Raw genomic sequence first — 14,663 nt, forward strand, 5'->3', positions numbered from 1 at the left:
TAGAAAGTGACTCGCATTGTAATACAATTTCCATTATCTGATTGTGACTCACCTTGTAATAAAATTCCCCTTATCAGGTTGTGACTAGCATTGAAATAAAATTCCCCTTATCAGGTTGTGACTGGTATTGTAATAAAGTGAAGCAATAAATAAGACTTTAATTCACTCATATCTGATAACAATAACTACACATTCATTTATTGTAAAAACATTTCAGAACGATCCATCTTTCAATAATATATTATATTATCTAATAAAATAACGTTTACATTTAAGACATGAACACACATGCACTTTGCAAAATTTGTTTTTGTTTCCAACATCTCTCCCACAGCAAACCATATTACTCACATTGCTGTCTTCTTGGTGCATTTAATATTTTAAAGGAAAGAAAAGTCCATTACTTTCCCAATTTACAAAGCGAAATTGTTTGTCGATGATTTGATTGAAATTGGTACTAGTTTGGTCCGATAAATATTTCCTTTTCTTGAACGTAAATCGAACAAAATCACAGGAGATGATTTTGTGTGTTGAAATGGATTACAAAATTTTGTAGTTCATAAGGTTTCTTATTACAAATATACGTATTTCAGAAAGGTGTCTTGTTATAAATATATGTAGTTAAGAAGGTGTCTTCTTATCAATATATGTAGTTAAGAAGGTGTCTTGTTACAAATATATGTGGTTTAGAAAGGTGTCTTGTTACAAATACACGTAGTTTATGAAGGTGTCTTGTTACAAATATACGTAGTTTAGGAAGGTGTCTTGTTACAAATACACGTAGCTTAGGAAGGTGTCTTGTTACAAATACACGTAGTTTAGGAAGGTGTCTTGTTACAAATATACGTAGTTTAGAAAGGTGTCTTGTTACAAATACACGTAGTTTAGGAAGGTGTCTTGTTACAAATACACGTAGTTTAGAAAGGTGTCTTGTTCAAAATACACGTAGTTTAGGAAGGTGTCTTGTTACAAATATATGTAGTTTAGGAAGGTGTCTTGTTACAAATATATGTAGTTTAGGAAGGTGTCTTGTTACAAATATATGTAGCTTAGAAAGGTGTCTTGTTACAAATACACGTAGTTTAGGAAGGTATCTTGTTACAAATCTACGTAGTTTAGGAAGGTGTCTTGGTACAAATATACGTAGTTTAGGAAGGTGTCTTGTTACAAATATACGTAGTTTAGGAAGGTGTCTTGTTACCAATATATATAGTTTAGAAAAGTGTCTTATTATCAATAAATGAAGTTCAGAATGGTGTCTAATTGCAAGTATGTGCCTGTGTGTGTGTGTGTGTGTCTGTGATTTGGATTTTTAACGTAGCTTTAACAATTCTTCAGTCATATCGCTACGATGTCTGCAGTGTGGCAGTTTATAGTGATGTCTAGCACTGGGGCATCATGCCGCAGACATGTAGCATGATGCTCCACCCAGTGACATGATCCCGACACCAGGTCCACCAGGTCGATTAGTGGATAGTCTGTGCCTACTAACCTTTTAATGTTGAGCGCCAAGCGAAGCAGATGTTAGTACCAGTTTTATATGTCTTTGGTATGACTCGGCCGGGGATCGAACCCACAACCTCCCGTTTCCGAGGCGGACACTCTAACCACTAGGCCACGGAGCGGTCAGTTGCAGGTATATTTAGTTTTAAAAGGTGTCTTATTATACATACATGCAATGCATATACTATTGTCCACCTTGTCAGTTGTTAAAAGACATTACTGTTGTTTCTTAGGGGATGGGGGTGGCTTGGGGAGGCCGGGTTTGTTTCGCTCGATACACAAAGAAAATAAACGTATTATAGTCTTAACATACATTTGATTGCATTCTAATGACGTGGGTCGCTAAATAAATCAGACATGTGAGTCCGTCCTCGTGGTCAACATAAACTAAGATCAGACATGGATTTAAGCGTTTGGTGGTGTAGTCCGCGACGCATTAGTACCAGATTACAACTGTCGCGTCATGACTGACTATATTAGTCACATTTACTGATACTCTAATGCGCATCATGTAATACAGCATCAGCGACGCTGTTGGTATCTTTTAAGAATGAGATTGCTTTAAGTTTGCTAGGAATGTGAGGCAATTTACAATGATATCCAACATGACAAGCTATGTAAGGTCGATTATTTAAACATGACACCAGTTTTCAGTGTCCGAATGACAATCCACCTGACTCACTTTTAAAGACAACGTTCATTCTCCTCGTATCTGTTAAGATAATGAAATATGGTCAAACACTTCATTTTGATAAAAATGTTACTTATTCTAAAATAATTCAAAATTGAAAATAACAATTAATGACACGTATCTCTAAATAATCATCGCTTGAAATATTGAAACTAGACATTTCGTTTATCAAAACGCCAAATATCGCCAGTCTTTATATTTCACGAGATAAACGGTCAGTTATGGTCTTGATCTTAAAAAGGCAAAATTGGTCTGGGCGACAGTCTACATTTATCAGACATATTCTATCTAAATTATGACTTTATAAACATGTAAATGTTTCTTCTTGAGCATTAAGTTCTAAATAAGTACGTTATTCTTATTTGATCAAATGATTCTATACAATGGAGAGAAAAAGAGAGAGAGTGTGTGTGTGTGTGTGTGTGTGTGTGTGTGTGTACCCACCTAGACATGAGTCTGGCACGCTTGCCACTTACACCGAAGCTCACAAGAACTAAATTTTATTAATGTATGGACGAAAGTATATACAGATGGACGGACAAATGGATGGATGAATGGATCAGACTGGGTTAGATTTGATGGATGGATGATTAGAAAAACAAATCAGACGATTGAAGTTTACGCAGACATAGTTAAAGCGTTTCCAACCATAACACAGTTAATGCCATAACATTGATTTTTTCCGCCGAATGTCAGCCTAGTTTGTTGGCTCGGTAATTACGTCATCCAGGTCACATTATTTCCTAAGCTAACACAATCCATAGACCAAATTAAAATTTGTTCTTCTCATTTGGATGAAATTGATAGATTCTCCCAAATGTGATACCTCTCTTGGACAATTACTTTATTAGACATTGATTTTAATCAATGCGGAAGTTAATAACATCGTAGTACCATAAAACACGAACATAAAAGCATATTAAACATTTTATGTATAATTCGTTAAGTCAGCACACCCCGCACATGTTATAGTATGCCAGAGGTAACGGTCTTTTCATGATAAGTTATGCCAAGCCTTTTCTAACTTCTACAAGATCAGCACTTCTCGTGCGTTCGAAACAAGACATATTTGAAACTACACTGATGCTTGAGGTCTCCTAAACTCTATTAAGAAGAGTTGCTGTGAACTGGATCTCAAATCTGTTTTTCTTTTGCAGTAGCCGGAAGTGAGGTACTTAGCGTTCGTGCTCCTTTTAGTATCCCATCAAATGAATCGTTTGTGTTGTCATTGGTAATATGCGTTTTTTGACAAAAATATATTTGTTTGCTGCTAATGGACATTGGTAAATGTGTACTGCATAATTCCTAATTTTTTCAAAATATCCTGTTATGTAGTGATTTGCTATTCAATTTCAAGATAAATATATCTTGTGCATACACATTTCGTCATTTGTTATTATATCGTTTTAATTACTCACCAGTTCTATACACTTCCTCTCGTATAACCAAATTTAGTATGAAAATATGAATATGATTTGTTAGAGGAAAATTGTACGAAAGAAAATCCACATCTGCTTTCCATGACATTCTAAAATTTGGTCCAATATCAATACTTATTTGATGATAAAAATTCAATTAAATCATATTGATATTTGTTTTGTCCCATGATTAGTGATCTGAGGGTTATTCTGCTGGATACAAGTTCGTGCTATACACCGAAGACTGTTTATGCATTACAATACATCTCATAAATCTTGTCGATAAATTCTAGGCTCGGGGACGGGGATCGAGGATGCACTCATCCTTCAATAAATTAAAATGCATGAAAAGGGGATTTTGTTTTCCAAATTAAATAATTTCTTTCAGAAATAAACATCATGTCCGTTAAATGCATCATCAAAAAGTCAGGTCCAGAGGGAGATGCAAGTTGTCGAAAAAATCATAGTTCGATCAACATGGGCGTGTTTGATTATTTATGGAGTACAACTGTTATACCTTCAGCAAAATGTATAACTCAAACAGCAAACACTTCTTGCATGCCATTTAAAACATTCGTCCCAACTCAGTCGTAAAACATCGGATATCTGCAATTAACTAATGAATTGTCAACATGCTTTCCTCAAAAGGCATCGAAATAGGAGTTTCGATCTTTGGACCATGGGAATGTGCAATATTACTGTAGACGAAGATTCTGCCTGACATAAAGTTCCTGGCCTATTAAATCTGAATTCCCAAGCAGTAAAACATACTTGACATTCAAGTGTGTTCTTTCATACATTTTACTACAAACGCACATAGAAAATTCATAAATGAGGCCTTTCGTGTTTGAATATGTGCCTAATGTTTTAAGAATTCGAGCTGACTCTACGTAACCATTTCGGCGATGGAAATTAGAACAAAAACTGAAGGAAACTGTACGCAGTAGGACCGACACACGGATAATAGAGAAATTGGCACACATAGTTCCATGTTACACCTGTTAATGAAATAATCGAGCTCACGGCAATCAAATTGACCAAATACAAAGAGATTATATAAGTGTACAGTGGCCGACTTGCAAATATTCTTCATTCCATGAACACATTAGCTTTACAACAAATATTTTTAGCAATAATTATGATTTAGTTACAGGTCAGCGAACAAGAAAAGTTGAAACTCGATGTGAAATCAGGGCCTCTGACAGATTTGTGGGCCCTAGGAAATAATCTCCAGTAGGTTCCTATGAATTACAAAAAATTCTTCTCTTCGGCGGTGGGCCCCTGACCATTTTGGGCCCCACCCCAAAACATTTTGTCCTTGTTGCCCTACCTTATCAGCGGCCCTGTATGAAATAAAGCTAATATTATTTATGTAATGTCATTTCAGACAAAAATATCTTAATTTAGAAGCCATTAAAGACTGAGATGAGACCTAGAAAGTAAGCATACGGAAAAGATACACTGAAAATCTTGACGCGTAAAAAGTTCATGGACAGATCATTTTCAGTGGCCGTTTTCAGTATGTAATAGGCTATACATGGCGGTCAGTCTACTTGGTGGAGGAAAACCCTGAGAACACCCTGGGAAGAACAACTGCCCCACACGAAGCTACATGTGTGAGGGAACTGAAGCTGAGAGCAACAGTATACACCACACTGCCATCCGGGGCCCCTTATCTATCTGTCTGTCTGTATGTCTGTATATATATATATATATATATATATATATATATATATATATATATATATATATATATATATATATATATATATATAAAACTACCTATCTATCTACCTACATAGGAATGGAATCAATATCTCGATCTGAATAGACTTAGAAAAAAAATTACTTATATAGACAATACTATTAAGTATTAAAATGAATATATATATATATATATATATATATATATATATATATATATATATATATATATATATATATATATATATATATATATATATTACCTATGGTTAGATGGTGAGTAACACAACTTCAAGACGATCAGATCTATCAGGTTTAATGATTGCGCTTACAATAGTGTCGGAGAAACGAAAAAATGCTTGTCATTTTCAGGCGAGGAGATATTTGTGACAGTACACACAACAATAATTGTTCTTGTTTTAAATGAAATTGATAAGCATCTTTTTCTTGGGATACATGAGAAGTGATAATACATATATTGTGTCATACGACATAAGCTTGTAAACTTGTTCCACTCCCATAGGAAAAAGGGGCAAAAGTAGTAATGTGCTAAAGAATGGGAATATAAAGATGGATTTTCATGCATCATTAGAAAGACATATAGAAGGTGGATTATTTCAGAGAAACTAGTCGCTAGAATTAGTACATAGTCTGTGCCTACTAAAAAAAAAACTCGAAGAAGGTACGCTGGAAGTTGATATTAAGCTAATGCATAACCATTTAAATGATATTTTAGACTGTCTGAAATTTAGGAACCTCTTGCTGAATTCATTTAGTGAAATTCTCTTTTTTGGATTGATTCGAAATCTCATATTCAAACTCAAGCTTATATTGTGTAGGTTTTCCTTTTGGTACGAGTACATGCTTTGCGTTTCGTTCTTTAGATGTGCAGTACAAGACAGCGTTCTTAACACCGGAACCCGATATATCGGCATACTTCTTATGTGAAAACTGACTTTGTGTAAAGGAAGAGGAAGAGTTCCTAGAGGAGAGGATATAAAAGGGTGTCGTTTATTATGGAAAATTTCCATTCACTGCCATATTCTTTAAAATAGTTTTCATTTAGTTTTACTATGTCCCATCTATCAGAGACTGGTATAAAGCTCATATAAAATTCCATCTATCACAAACTGATTGAGAGCTCAATAAAAATTCAATTGATCACAGACTGGTATACAGCTCATATAAAATTCATTCTATCACAGACTGATTTACATTTCATACAAAACTGGACTGATTATACTTGTGTGTAATGTTTTGTGACCACTAATTATTACGGGTTTTACAAGGTATAATTTGCTGCGGTGCGACGGTCAGAGACGTGTGTAAATATGAGATTTTGATTTGATACAAGGAAAGTGCTTGGTGAAAGATCCCTGAGGTTATGCGCAATGGGCTTAAATACTTCATACCTTTGATCACACATGCAAATGGAATTGGTTCAGTAATAATGAGCTACAGACCATAATGCAGTGGGTATAATGTAACAAGTACTGATGAGCTGGCTATGTTTTAAGTGTGTTTGCTTTTAAAATAATGGTCCATTTGCTAGACAAAAAAAATTGATAGAAATAACGATAGTGAAAAACCATGTTATAAAGGCTGTGCGATATATACAACATGACTGCAAAATGACCAGAAAATGTATTCGTTTCTTCCTTCCTTGGCATAGTTCATTGTCATTAATTATGCAACTAGTAAATATTTACGGTCAAGATCTGAGATCTGTTTACTCTAAAAATAATTGCATTTCAAGAAATAACTCAAAGTTTTCATGGAAGTGGTCTTCTCAGGACCAGTCGAATATGATTGCTTTATCATATTAGACAAAAGCCAAGAGGCATAATTCAATAAACATTTTATTGTTGTGTTTATGGCCTGTTATTGCTGTCTCGTAAATGTAAGTAACATTCTTCGCTGTTTTTAACCACTACCCAGAAATAGAAGCAGCGTAAACCTATTGATGGTTTTCTTAGATGGTTTCCTTTGTGACGCAATAACAGCTTATTGATTGGCTCAGTCTATTTTTGTCAAGCCTACAAACAATTTAAAATTCAAGTACACCATTGTAGCGATGTATGTTATAAAGACATTTTTGGGACAAATTGCACAATCCGCCTCCTAAAAAATTCATTTATATGAAATAAGTTTTAATGTATTTTATGTTATATCGCTTCCTCAAAAATTGTCCATGATGTCCTAATTTTCCGGCATTTTTTCTTCCTTTGAACGGCCTCTGATTTTTATTTTATTTTGATATAGCTTGATTAAATTGTGTTGGCTCTATTTTTCTAGAGAGCTGAGACAGACGCTTAATCGTATTTTGACCCTTTATAATTACTCTGCCTATTTTATCTTAGTGCACCACTGATTGTTAGTTTTAAGTTTGTGGGAATACTTGCATAAATTATTATTTGTTTTAAACAAGCCCCAAGGTACCTTTCAGAAAATTATATAAAAGTTAATACAATTTTACAAAACCGTAAATGTTAGTATTTTACTCTTGCAATGTTCCAATTTATCATTTATATATTCATGAATTTACCATAAAGTGAAACAGGAGCGATTTAGAACTATTGGTCGAATTAGTGTGTAAAATCGAAGAGTAAATGTTGTCATTCATTTCTAAAATACAATAGTGGAACGACTGGTCAAGAAATATAATATCAAAATGTGAAACAAGGGCCGTGCCTAAATAATATCTTGAAACCGTCAACCTGGAGATTTACGAAATAAAATAATTAAAAATGTAGCCGAGGAGTGGATCAGAAATATAGTAGGAAAATTAAGTGAACAAGTGGGGACCTAGCAATACAATAGATTTGAAAAATAAGCAAGCGATAGCCCAGACCTCAAAAAATGTATCTTTCAATCTTATTGACTGTTTCTGGTCCTAATCAGACGAGGGTCCATTCCATCTTTCAGCTATAGGCAGACATAGTCAGAAGTAATCAGTGTTTTGGCATCATTATATCATTTAATGTTTGAGTCATTAAAAGCCATTTCGTGAGATAACTTTCTGTCACATAATCCTTCAGTGAGAGTTCTATTCTTAAACATTGTCGTCTGGTGGTAGGGTCCATTTTTACTATGACTTGAATTGGCCTGAAGAGATCTGAGGCTACGAGGTTGCAGAGACAACCCAAACGGCTAAACAAACAAACCGCGATGACATACTCAAATGTGGAAAGAAGGAAAAGGCTGACAGGTTACCATTTATCCAGACCTACCATCCAGACAGCCCACAAAGTAGGTAAAATCATCGGGAAACACTGGCCCGTCGTGCAATCGTCGGACGCACTAAAGTTAATCTTCCCTGACAAACCTGTAGTCGCCTACCGGAGACCAAAAACCTCAACGACATCCTAGTCAGGGCGAAGCTAACGCCAGTCACTAATCAAGACCACCCTAGTCAATCTGCCCCCTGTGGCGATAAAATGTGGAAAACCTGTCAACATATGATAGAAACCAGGACATTTTCTAGCACAGTGACTAGAGAACAATTAAACATACATGGTCCAAACAAAACGTGCAAAACAGAGAATGTCATTTATCTCATCACATGTAAGATCTGTAGCCTTCAGTATGTCGGAGAAACTGAAAAGCTACACGAAAAGATCAACCTTCATAGATCTGATTGGATGACAAAGAAGCTGTACAGAAACCTGGTCGCATAACACTTCTCCCCTGGCCACACTTTCAGTGATATAACACTTATTGCAATTGCTCACAACCCCAACTGGAGTCCCCAAACCAGGAAAGAAAAGGAATCTTACTGGATACGCCGCCTTAGAATATTACAACCGAGCGGTTTAAACCAAGAAGACTAGAAAAAAAAAAAAAAAAAACAACCATGCACAAATAAAATTATCTTGTGCAGCCGATACTTTTTCTTTTTAACAATTCTCTAAATTTGCTTAACAGCCGTTGACTACTGGTATAACGGTACCAATTGCGCAAGTCCAGGTGGGCGGAGCTTAAGGTGTATGGAACATTGTATTCAGAATTAAAGAACAAAACTAGCTGTGATTGGTGCATTATGTAAAACTTGTACTTTCTGTTTGGCTTAAAAAAAAGTTGAGCCTCTTGGCAACATGTGAGTTTGTGTTAATTTCTATCTAGATCATATTTTGTATTTTTTATGATTTTTTTAAAATATGGTACACATGACTGAAAATGTGCTTGTTGTGACTAGATAACTCTTACCCCTGTCTAGTTCCAGTAGAGTTATCTCTCTTAAATGCAATGGAGTACCTGGTTATGTCATTGTCAAATTGACAATCTAGCATTGTTCTATATGACAGCGTGTGACATGCATGCCCAAGTAGGACAGAAAGTATATTTATTTCACAAAACATTAGCATTGAGGTATATGGAAAAACAATTGGTACCGTGATACCTAAAGGAAAGAATAGCCTCACAGTGTTTCCATAGAAACGCATACATGTGGGCGGCATTTATGAACTATACTAGTTTGATGTAGGAAAACAAATGTGTGCTGAACACTTTTGGTCAAATATTGAAAGTTCTTTAAGAATAAAATGTATAAAATCTTTAGAAAATAGCACAAGATGGCTTTGGATGGGGACTTTTGATAACTATAGCTATGATAGATATAGACTTGTGTTACCTGATGCCTTTATGTATGTGCTGTTACCTCCTAGATTGGAATGCATGCAACAAAATAAGTTATGTAAACATAATATAGTTGATTTTGGCCAAATATTGGCTATTGTACCTGCAAAAGATGAAAAATCATGTGTACAAAAACAACTATCTTATTCTTGTAAGGCATGCCATAAACCAGGATAGAGAACACTCTAAGTACACTTGTAGATAGATCACTTGTACCATGTGGGATGTTCTGGCATGAGTAATTTTTAGGTAATTTATTAAGGATTTGGTATTCCTTCCCATTTTGATTTGAATTGTCCTGCTCTAATTGTCCCTTTTTTTACACTCTCCTGCTTTGAAATTGTTCATGTAGTTAGTTCAGTTCTCTTGCATTCCCTTTTGTTGAAGTAGCAGTGAATACCAACAAACAAGAACAGTTTCCTTAAGTCAGCATTTCCCATTGGCACTTGTATAAGCCCAATTATAATCTACTATTGACTTTCAATTAATCCTATTTCTTTCTGTCAAGCTGCTCCTGTGGAATTTCCATGTTTGGTCCAACATTACAAGAATGATAACCATTTTAGTCACACAGTGCGTATTCATTCCATTCAAATCCACACTGTTCTTGAAACTTTGCATCCCATCGCAAGAATCCAAATTGGCATGAGATGATATCTGCATGGTTATGGAAGGCTGCACTCTACATGCCGGCATTGTAGAAAATATGAACTATGTGATATGAAAGAGCTGCGTCATCTTAGAAATTAAAATTACATGACTCTTGAGGTCTCCACTAAACATAGGAGTCTAAATGTTAGGTTCTCACTTTGTCAGTAATGTATTTTGAGATAATTTAATTGCAATGAAGTTAATACAGGTTGTTAATGAACTCATCTATATTACATGGATAATGTATTCAAGGTTACCACACCTTATGTATATCATTCAGTTATCTCCCTTACACCAGTCATAACATTTCAAGGAAATAAAATCTCACATTTTCAGTGACTGATTATGAAAATAAAGAGAAGATTTGTGAAGTATTATATTAGCCCTCAATCTTGACGCAAATGTAAGTAGAAGCAATTTGATAATTTCTCACAGTAAAGTTTACAAGTTTAAAAACTGATAATGTATGTTCTGCTTGGCTCTGAGATAAGTTTCTCTCTATCTTATGCCAATTATTATTAAATTCTTATGTAGAAGAAATATACTTTATATGTATCTATATTATCTAAATGATTCACCCTTTTATATTAGATGGAAATGAACACAACTTCACTTGAAATTTGGGTCCTGTAAGGGATGTTATAGCACAGTTGCCTTTGGGCTGTCCTTGGACCTGTTGGGCCCTGCCCCATATATTTGTCCAAGGTAAGGTCATCAAACTTTCACTTCTCATTTTTCGCATTGCTGATTTTGCCACCTTTAATTCCTTTATCATAAGCTACCTCTCCCTTTTAGATAAACACTTTCCTCCTGTTTTTAACTCCATTTGATGTGCTATACTTAGTGTTTATATTTGGCATTTTTCTGTATTTTATTCCCCTAATTTCACCTCCCAATCCAAACATAACCACTTAGAAGCTGCGATTTACTATATTTGGTGACTGACTGGCTTATTGAAACAATTTTATTCACATTACAAAGGAGGAAAGCTTACTATTTGTGTTACAAAGAGGATGGGTAGGTGGACCTTTGTGTGAGGACTGGTGGTTAGTGACCTCTTGTATCTGTAGATAGTGTAAAGTGGTCAAAGCTTATACTTTATAATAAGATTGGGTCATGTCCACCTGTCTCTGATGTTAAGTTCTGCACCTACCAAACAAATATAAATTCCTTTCTTTTAGGTGAATTGTACATTTTGAAGTAGGACAGGTGCATACTATTTGGTACATTGACCTTTGACCTAGTTATTACATAATATGATATAATGTGATTTATCCCATATCACCTATGTGAAGTTCAATAATTGCTGATATGAATAAGATACAACTCATAGTTGAAAGAATTCATTTTATTTCAAAAGATGATTTTGATAGTGAAGCAAAAGTATGAAAACAATAGTTCAAACAGCTCAATGACATTTCTTTACACATTCATATAAGACATAGGTTAGTACCTCATCAAATTGTTTTTCACAAGTGAGACTAAGTATATTTGTTACTTATACAGTCCCGAACTATTTCACAGATTATTGGAAAAATTAAGGTTTGCTATAGGTATAACGGTACCAATTGCGCAAGTCCAGGTGGGCGGAGCTTAAGGTGTATGGAACATTGTATTCAGAATTAAAGAACAAAACTAGCTGTGATTGGTGCATTATGTAAAACTTGTACTTTCTGTTTGGCTTAAAAAAAAGTTGAGCCTCTTGGCAACATGTGAGTTTGTGTTAATTTCTATCTAGATCATATTTTGTATTTTTTATGATTTTTTTAAAATATGGTACACATGACTGAAAATGTGCTTGTTGTGACTAGATAACTCTTACCCCTGTCTAGTTCCAGTAGAGTTATCTCTCTTAAATGCAATGGAGTACCTGGTTATGTCATTGTCAAATTGACAATCTAGCATTGTTCTATATGACAGCGTGTGACATGCATGCCCAAGTAGGACAGAAAGTATATTTATTTCACAAAACATTAGCATTGAGGTATATGGAAAAACAATTGGTACCGTGATACCTAAAATAACAATGAAATATCAGTGATATAATGTGCGCTTGCACAAATCTACATAAAATAACAGATGTCGTTATTGCTCATCAATTTCTAGGTCAATACAAATATTTTCCAGTATCAGCAACAAGCCGAAATAAACTAGTTGACACATAATAGAGTTAAAAGGTTGAACTCCTGTAGAAACAACCATGTAAAGTTTCGCAAACATAACCGTTTTTCTGTTTTATTTGTTTGTCTTTTCTATGCTCTGTATTTGCTTTTGAAAAAGACTAATTAAGAGTCGAAAGCGCTAAAGCTAGCTAGATACTAGTTTCGCAATGTTCGTTGTCAGTTTATTGCATTTATCTTAATCAACCCCTGACACACGTGATCCCTTGCTGGATCCAATGCACTTGTGTGTCTGTCTGTGTGTGTGTGTCTGTCTCTGTGTGTGTGTGTGTTCAGATAAGTTTGACTTTCAAACAAAATGATATGATTGAGATCATAAATCTATAGCATATCTTATCGAGGAATAGTTAAACACTCATTAAATTATTTAAAAAATTAAATTCACAAAGTGTATCAACTCGTGTGGCCAATATATTCGCATAGATGGTGTAACACAAAACAGGCTGTGCGTCTCAATACTCTAGATATGGAGTGCCACAAACCGCGCGCAGCTCGCTATTTAATGACCGACAGTTCTGTGGTGAAAGTTTGTCACATTTTGCCGCGTATGTCAGCCATTTAATCCAAATTTGTGTTAGAGAATTATAATTTTATATTCCCATCTTAAATTTCACATCAGAGCAATATCGAAAACGTTATCTACCACTATATTATTTATTACAGATTGTTATTTTCTGTATTCGTTTCCAATGCGTTTCGAGGCTACAGATCTAAGATACATTTTACATTTTTAATATGGCTCATTTCCATAGGTTTAAAAGGATACTAGGCACAACGTTATGGGTAAAACATTGTAGAACATGGAGAAGGCAAACATAAAGGACACGGGAAATTTTTCTTCCATTTTGAAAAGTTCGAGAAACAAGCTAAGATAATTTTGTAACGTAACTAAAAACAAGTATATACGTTTGCCTTGATGCCGATTTCAGCAGGATTAGTGTGAAATCAGACCACTAACACACGAGAGTATAGGTCTTTTAAAGTGTTGAGAGATTAACATCTTGTTATTGTTATTATCTTGTATTTGCAGGATTTTGGAGAAATTCATGTGGTACAAGTGTTATACAAATGGAGATGACCTGAAGGAGTTCTGCCAAGAACGGCACAAGGAAGAATTTTCAAAATACCACGAAAGTTTATTAGACCTTGCATCAACCCGATTACATCATCAAACCATCAGACGGAACTGTATCCGAAAAAGTCTCTAGAGACAGAACAAACACAATATATTCTGAAATATATAAAAAGCTAATCATCGAATGGCGTATGATTGCAAAAACATACTATTCAGTGCTACTTTAAAAAGTATAAATTGCAAAAGCTGGAGTTATTGTTATAAACGTCAAGGCTACACACTAAGAAGGGAATTAGATATCGAACGTCTACCAAAATATTTACTAAACATACGCCTACCTAATATTAGCCTTTTCTCTAAACATTCACCACAAATACGTGAACAAGTTAATTTAAGCTAAAGATTAGCTTCACATTTCTGGGTTTCATCAATATGTGAACCTGATGCATTTCCCTCGATCACAATTTCGATTTTTTGTTATGAGATGAAAGGAAATATAGGTGAAGGGGTGTTACATCAGTCATGGAGACGAAAACGCAAGCGGAGAAAGATGATCTCGACAAAATCGCAACAGAGACGATTCCAAAACTCAAGCTCACCGTATATAAAGACCAATCAATTTTCCAGAATGAATTACTGCAAGGCAAATAGTCCATAAAATGAAAAGTGAAAATGGTCACCTTCGTCAAGTGAGCATGTTTACCTTGGAAACTGTAGGAAAATCAGGAATAATTCAAACAAATACAAACATTTGAATTATATTAATGAATTATGAATTAATTAATACATATTATTTATTATCAATT

This window comes from Sinohyriopsis cumingii, chromosome 17, assembly GCF_028554795.1.
Source record: "Sinohyriopsis cumingii isolate HCF-2022 chromosome 17, ASM2855479v2, whole genome shotgun sequence".
NCBI lineage: Eukaryota > Metazoa > Mollusca > Bivalvia > Unionida > Unionidae > Sinohyriopsis > Sinohyriopsis cumingii.